The sequence below is a fragment of the Balaenoptera physalus genome (assembly GCF_965194825.1).
Source record: "Balaenoptera physalus genome assembly, chromosome: 16".
NCBI classification, from domain to species: Eukaryota; Metazoa; Chordata; class Mammalia; order Artiodactyla; family Balaenopteridae; genus Balaenoptera; species Balaenoptera physalus.
The window spans coordinates 16801437-16809284 of NC_138898.1; the positions used below are offsets into that span (position 1 = coordinate 16801437).

At 48.5% G+C, this 7848-nt stretch overlaps 1 protein-coding gene across 9 annotated transcripts in view; it reads right to left on the bottom strand.

The window, feature by feature from the left end:
* Window positions 1-5824, bottom strand: part of L3MBTL1 (L3MBTL histone methyl-lysine binding protein 1) — a 42504-nt gene extending 36680 nt beyond the window's left edge. For all 9 annotated transcript variants that reach the window (XM_082430149.1, XM_082430145.1, XM_082430143.1 and 6 more), the window contains exon 1: window positions 5774-5824. The gene's annotated coding sequence lies outside the window, so the exon portion shown is untranslated. The remainder of the gene's footprint in view (window positions 1-5773) is intronic.
* Window positions 5825-7848: the final 2024 nt, after the last annotated feature.

Consider the following 7848-nt stretch of genomic DNA (forward strand, 5'->3'; position numbering starts at 1 on the left):
CTCCATCCCCAATAGAATCACTCCCTTCTCCCTCTGGGGATTCAGAGCCTTCAAGTACCAGATTCTCCTTCACTCATACACGTTCGTTTTCCTGGGAGATGATCTTTCCTGATCGTGTTCTTTTATGCCCCCTGTCCACCACTCCCTCCAATCCCAAGCACAGAGTAGGCACTCAAACATCTGTTGAAGAAATGTATGCATCTGAAGAGCAAAGAGGTAGTGTATGAGAACGCAGGCAGTGCATGATTTTGCTTTAATAAAGCCAGGGCAGTAGAGACATTTAATAAAGAGTTAGTTGAACAGGTAAGTTTATAGGAAAGAAGACCTAGTGACATAACAAATGTGCTTAATACCTATCATTTACTTAACTCCTAAAATGTGTTGGCCACTGTCCTAGATGCCCTCCCAGCACTGTCCAGTAGAATTTTCTGTGATGATGGAAATGTCCTATACCTATACTGTCCAACACAGTAGCCACTAGCCACGTGAGGCTACTCAGCACTTGATATGTGGCTAATGTGTCTGAGGAACTGAATTTTAAATTTCGTTTAACTGTACTTAAATTTAAGTAGCTACCGGGGCTGGCCATAGCTACTGTTTAGCACAGAACAACTTTATAAATTTTCTTTTTTTTTTTTGGCTGCGCAGCACGTGGGATCTTAGTTCCCCAACCAGGGATCGAACCTGCGCCCCCTGCAGTGGAAGCGAGAAGTCTTAACCGCTGGACCACCAGGGAAGTCCCTACATATTCTAATTAGCCTGTCACCTCCACCTCTAAAACACATCTCAGAGTCTGACCACTTCTCCCCATCTCCATCGCCACCATGCTAGTCCCAACCACCATCAGCTCTCCTTGGACTTCTGAAATTGCCTCCTAATTCATCTCCCTGCTTCCTCTCCAGCCCCTGCTACAGTCTAGTCTCCACTAAGAGCAATCTTTAACAATGTAAACCAAATCACATAATTTCCCTATCCAAAATTCCCCAAGGTCTCTTGGCTGCCCTTAGAATAAAATCGAAGTGCTTTACGGTATAGAATCCAACCTCTGCCTTCCTCTCTGACCTCATCCTCCACCACCCTTCACCTTGTTCTCTACCCTTGATAGATTCTGGTTTCCTTCTATTGCTTGACAAACGTTCGCACCTCAGAGCCTTTGCCCTTGCTGTTCCTTCCACCTGGAATGCTCTTCCCCAAGCTCTATGTTTGGCCGCCTCCTTCCCCTTCAGCAGGCGTCGGCTCAACGGTCACGTCCCCAGAAGAGGTCTTTCCTGATCACTCAGTTTAAAGCACCACGCCCATCACCCTATCTCACTACCGCTTATCTCATAACTGTGTTGATTTCCTTTATGTCCATCACTATATATATATAATCAATAATGATCTTCATTTATTTATTTGTGTTTGATCAGTTGTCCCCATATAAATGTAAGTTCCACAAGGGCAGAGACTTTATCTGTCTTGTCCATTGCTATATCCCTAGCACTTAGAATAGTCCCTGGCACACAGTATGTACTGTGTTGGATTTCAGTAATTTGAACTTGTTAATAAAAAGCAGTATAGGGGGGCTTCCCTGGTGGCGCAGTGGTTAAGAATCCGCCTGCCAGTGCAGGGGACATGGGTTCAAGCCCTGGTCCAGGAAGATGCCACATGCCACGGAGCAACTAAGCCCATGCGCCACAACTACTGAACCTGTGCTCTAGAGCCCGTGTGCCACAACTACTGAAGCCCGCACGCGTAGAGCCCGTGCTCCGCAACAAGAGAAGCCACCGCAACGAAGAGTAGCTTCCGCTCACCGCAACTAGAGAAAGCCCGCGTGCAGCAACGAAGACCCAACGCAGCCAAAAATAAATAAATAAATAAATATATTAAAGAAAAAAAAGCAGTATAGGGAATTCCCTGGCGGTCCAGTGGTTAGGACTCCACGCTTCCTCTGCTGGGGGCCGTGTTCACTCCCTGGTCGGGGAACAAAGATCCCACAAGTTGGCGGTGCAGCCAAAGAAAAAAAAAAAAAAAGGAGTGTATGAGTAAGTGATACTTGGTTGCTTTAAGGTGTTAGCAGGGCTTGACAATGGCTTCTGGCATACAGCTTAAAGGAAAGAACATAGATGTAGGCTTAAGACAGACAAGTCAGTTTGAATCTCAGCTCCCCCTTAATACCTGTGATTCTGAGTAAGTAGCTTACCTTCCCTGAGCCTCAGTTTCCTCATGTGTAAAATGAAGGGGGTAATGGTATCTATCTTGAAGGGCTCTGATGAAGATTAAATGGAAAAAATATGTAAAGTCTTGATACCGGCAGGCCTTCAATAAATACCAATTCACTCCCTTTTAACAGAAATTTTGAGGAGCTTGGTAGCTCCAGTAACAAATAAGCTGCTTGCTGGCAAAATCAGCTTGCAATGGTTGCTATCTTTCCCACCCTTCATTCCTCCCTCCTGCTGTTCTTGAGCACTGATTTATCTTCCAGCTTTTCCTCCCTAAAATACAGAGTACATCCTATATAGTATATAGAGAGTGTATATTCAGGTAGGCAAAGGCTTAGACATATAACCTGATTAATTAAGGCAGCAGTCAAACCAAGGTTTGTTCTCCCCCTTCCCCCCTTAAAAAAAATGTTAAAATACAATAGCATTCCCTGAATTTCAAATCCAATTATTTTGTTTTGCACAGCTGACATAGTTGTACCATTTTAAGTTCTTTTAAGTAGAGTTAACCATTTTATGCAAAACATTGGCAGTCATTAGGAGTGAATATGGTTACTCCTGAAAGAATTCCATTCCGTCTGAAAGCCTATCATATATTTCAGGTCTATGAAGGGAGGGTGGTTGAGAGAGCTGCCCTTCTGTTCAGGTTTCTGCCCTTTTTTCAGCAGACATTGGAGGGCCAACTAGGTATCAGTATCCTTCTGTGCCCTGCGAATAGTCTCAAACAAGAGAAAGTGCTCTCATGAAGCCTACATTCTAGAAATAAGGGATAAAGTTAAGGCTGGAGTTATAATTTAAAAACCATCCTGTACAGACGGGAGGGAAAAATTATAGAACCGAGTATAAAGAAAAAGGTGGGAGCCTTGGAGCTCACCAAAATTTATAGGTTGGGAAGAGGAAGAAGATCTAGCCAAAGAGACTGAGAAGGAGCTTGCAATGAGATCAAAGGGCAACCAGAAGCATCTGGGCTCCTGGAGGGATTTCTGGAAGAAAGTTTTCTAGAAAGTGGGACTGCTCAGTGGTGTTCAATGCCACTGACAGATCAAGTCAGATGAGAGCTGAGCATTGACCATTTTAGCAATAAAGAAATCACCAGAAATCTTGACAAGTGCCATTTCAGAGGAGCTGTGGACACAAAAACTTCATCAGAGTGGGTTCTAGAGAGAAATCATTGATTAGTTCAATATTTATTGAGCATCTACTATGTGCCAGGCACTGTTCTAAGCAATGCAGATTTGTAATGAACAAAACAGACAAAAACCTCTATCATGGAGTCTGCATTCTAGTGGGGAAACTGACAGTAAGAATTGGTCCTTGTAGGGGGATGGGAGAAAAGGTAGTGGAAACGACAGGACTAACAACTCTTTCAAGGAGTTGTGTTGGGAAGGAGAACATGGATGTGGGGGATGGTATTTGGAGAGTGATGAGTTCTCAGGGAAGGGGGAGTTTGTTTTGCTTTTTTGTTTTTTAAATAGAAGATGCTACAGCATGTTTGTAGTTGATGAAAATGAGCCTATAAAGGAAGAAACTGACAGAGCAGGGGAAAAAGAATAATTCTAGAAGACAAGTCCTTGACAGTGCAGGAGGGGAAAGGATCCAGGGCACCTGTGATGTTTGGGACCCATCGCATACGGCTGTGGGCTCCTGGCTAGCAGCACCAACTATGTGTGTGTTTTTCCCCAGCTGGACCATTAACTTTTCTGAGACCTGGAACTACCTTCTCTGTGATTTGAATTCACTTCTCCTCTACCACTACCAGCCCCCAAATTCGCAGCTCACACAGAATTTTCATAAGCTTTGTCCCTCTAGGCCCACACAGCAACACAACCAGTCTGACATGGCTCCCAGGCCTGAGCCAGATGCCAGGAATCCATCCACTCCCCCGCTGCAGCTTGGTCACACCTTCAGAACCCCACTTCTGTGGCCTCTGCACATGCTGATCCTTCTGCTTGGTACCTTACCAGATCCCGTATGTCTGGAAAATTCCTGATCATCCTTCAAGATCCAGCTTGATACCTCTTCTGTGAAAGGCCCAGAATCCACCCCCCAAAACAAAGTTCATCGCTCCCTCTACTGTTCTCCACTACACCACAATCTAACTATGCATTAACTTGTGTCTTCTCCTGGGACAGAACAAAGCACCAAAGGGCCTGATCCAGAGCCTGCACCCACAAATAGTCAGTGAATGAATGAAAGAGAGATGGGAGTAAAGAGTGATCAATAACATAAGAAGAAACACATATTTCTGAAATCCATAAATGGCTTAGCCATTCTTGCCTTAGGGGCTAGAATACTATTTCCTCCTTCTGTGTCTCTCAGAGCCTGGAAGAGGAGGGGATAGAGTGGGAGGCCCGGGCTACTGCGAAGGTTGTCACTGGCAGCCCTCAGCTGTCAGCTCCTCTCTGAACTGCCCTCAGCCAGGGGAAGCAAGTGCCCTCTCCGGGAAGCAGCCATCTGCCCACTAGTTGATACGGGGTATGAAGGCCCCGCCCCCTTGCCTCAATTTGGGACATCTCTGCAGGGCCATCTTCCCTCCAGAACTTCCCTTGGGACAGGCGGAGGCTCTGTTAAGACTACATCAGCAGTTCAACTTCTTCCTCCGCCCAGCCAACCTGCTGTCTTCACTCCCATACAGGTGATATTCCCAAGGGCACCCCGATAAACCTACACTCAAACCTCCCTCTCAGAGTCTGTTTCCAGGGAACCCGACCTAAAACAACCGTTGGATTCCCAACCCAGATTAGTGTCTAGCACATAGCAGATGCTCAATAAATATTTATTGAGTGAATGTGTCCGTGTTTATTTTCTCTTGGACTGTCTGCCAAGGCTTCCCCTACCCCTTGCCCGTCAAGGCCTCACATACAACAGACCCTCAATAAATGCCCTCGCTCTAGGTGTTGGGGGTGGTGAGCTACCGCCCCAGACAGATACCCCCAATACACACTCTGAGCCCCAGCGAGACTGAGCGCCGCAAACTTGGGGCCTCGGCCCCGCCCCCCGCTGCAGCTGCGGCCAGAACGCGGGAGGGATGGATGCGGGCTCCAGGGTACCCGCCTCCGGGGACTAGTGTAGACGGCGGCGGGCGGGGCAGTCACTGACCAGTCAGCCCCGAAGAACGGTTACTTTTTAAAACGCCAAAATGGCGGAATTCTTTCCCTTTATGGCAAAATAATAATAATAATTCAATTTTCCGTTATAAAAATTGGAAATGAACGGTAGGAAAGAGAAAGTTTGCCAAATGACCCATTTCAAGAAAACCAAAGCCCCGCCCTCTACCCCTCTCTTCTATTAATGAACAACTCTTAATTGACTGCATTTCTCTAAAAACCAAGCCGCCTCCCTCCCCACCCTCCCGATCGCCGCCAGCAGCAGCACGGCGGACGCGCCTGCCTTGCCCTCGAGCCCCGCACCGGCCCAGACCCCCTTGCACTCAGGCGCCCCGAACCTCCTCCTGGGCCCGTGCACCCCGCCGGAGGCGCTCTGGAGGAGCAACGCCCCGCGGCCGCAGACCCGAGCACTCGCTTTGCCGGGCGGAGCCGGGCGGCGCGGCGCCCCGCACCCGGGGTCCTTACCTGCAAGGCCCGCGTGCGGCCGCCCAGCGCCGAGCTGCTGTCCGAGCCCCGCGCGGCGCGCGCCTGCGCGCACAGGGGGGCGGGCCCGCCTCCCCGCAGAACGCGGAGCGCAGACTGCGCGCGGAGCCCGTTTGGGGGACGCCGGCCGGGGGCCCTCCTGCCAGGCCCCGACTGCGTGGGCCTAATGTCCCCTAGCCCCGGGGTCGGATTGCTGCGCGGGCGGGGCGGGTCGAGATTCTCCCTGTCCCCCACCCCCTGCCTCACAGCTAGCAGCGCGCAGCGGGGCGCGGGGACCACGGCGCCGGAAGAGAGAGCCTGGTGGGCCCCTGAGCTGAGTGGTCAGTGACCAAAGACCAGGCTGCATGCACCCCGTACGCACCCCGGCCGGGTCGCTGCGCTATCCAACGCCTTCCCACGACGCCTGCTCCTCACCTGAGGAAGGAGAGCCAAGGAACGTCAGAAAACCGTCTCAGGGCGGGCGAAGGGCCGTGCGACCAGAAGAAAGGAGCTCCCCGCGAGGTGCGGGTTCCGATCCTGGCCCTGATGGCCTAAAGGGCAGCATCAGCCGCGCCTGCGTTTGGATGACCACATTGCCATTGGCTGCTGCTGTGACCTGGGGCATATCACTTTATCCTCCTGGTCCTCCATTTCTCCGTTTGTAAAGACTATAACCTACTTCATGGCGTAGGGTTTTTGTTTTTGGGTTTTTTGTTTGTGTGTTTTGTTTTGTTTTGTTTTGAATAATGGGTTCCCGTGGTGGTGTTGCCTTGCGCAAATCATTGCCTGTCTGTGCTTCGATTTCCTTGGTCGATCTAACTGGTCAAATCTCCCTGTTACTGGTTCTTGTAGCACAAAATGCCTCTAAACGTTCGGCAGCTGTAACTTCACATAGATTTGTGTTATTGGAGAGGTTAAGAGACTGCAAGCTCCGAGAGGGAAGGAAACACACTAGTTTGTGTATCCCCAGCGCCTAGCACACAGCTGGACACTTGAGTGGGTGCTCAATAAACGTTTGTTGACTGACTAATGGTGTACTGCATGCAGGTGAAAACAGGGCAACTCTTGGTACAGTCGAGTTGTGCCCCACACCCTCATTAGTGATTTAATCTAACCTCTTATTTTACAGAAAAGGATATTGAGGTCCATCTGGCCTAAGGTCATGGCCACAGGTCAGACCTCCAGGCTCCTGATTTCCAGTGCAGATGAGAAAAGAGTTCCTAATTAATTGTAGGCAAATTCCCCTAATTGTTGCGATCATCAGGTTTAAATTTATGCGGACTTTATTCTGGTTGCCACACCAACGCATTACATGTGTCCTTCCTCGCTGCAGTGTCAATTTTTAATCACAACTCGTATTATTGGGAACAGGATTACATCAGTTGAGGAGGCTGGTTGCCATAACAATGGAAGTCTCTATACACACCAACATATACACCATCCACTCATTTTTCTCTCATTTCTACCCAGACTGTGTTTGTTCTAGATTCCAAAAGGTTTATTTTAGGTATTCAGAAGATTAAAAGAAAGTGACAGAACTACACAAACACATAACTTCTCAATAAGGAATGCGTCTTTTAGACTAGTGGAATCTGAGCTAGTGGGACGCAGGAATAAACAATGAATGTGGGTGTGAGTTGCCGATATATTATTTTTTTCTGCTCGTTAACAGTATTTTGGTGGTCTTGATACCTTTGGTGGGCTTGCTTGCCTCCACACCTTCAGGGATGGAGAGCTCCTCCCAAGTGGATGTGTTTGGGGAAGGTTCTGCCTCTAATATAGCCAGAGTTTGCTCCGCTGGTCCAATCTGCCCTCAGGAGAAAGTGATCAAGTCCAATTCTTCCCTCAAGAGACAGCCCCCTCTTCTACAAGTTAATAGCCCCCAGTGTCTTCTCCAAGTTAACCCCCTACCCAAGAGTGGACCCAAAACTTTTTGAAATGTTGATGAATAGAAGCACAGAGAAAACTGTTGTTTGTGAGCAGCCCACACCTTTCTGTTCCTACAGGAGATTTAAAATTCACCATTGGGGCAGTCCATGTATTTTAGGAAAATCATCAGGATGTGCCCTTTTTGTAAG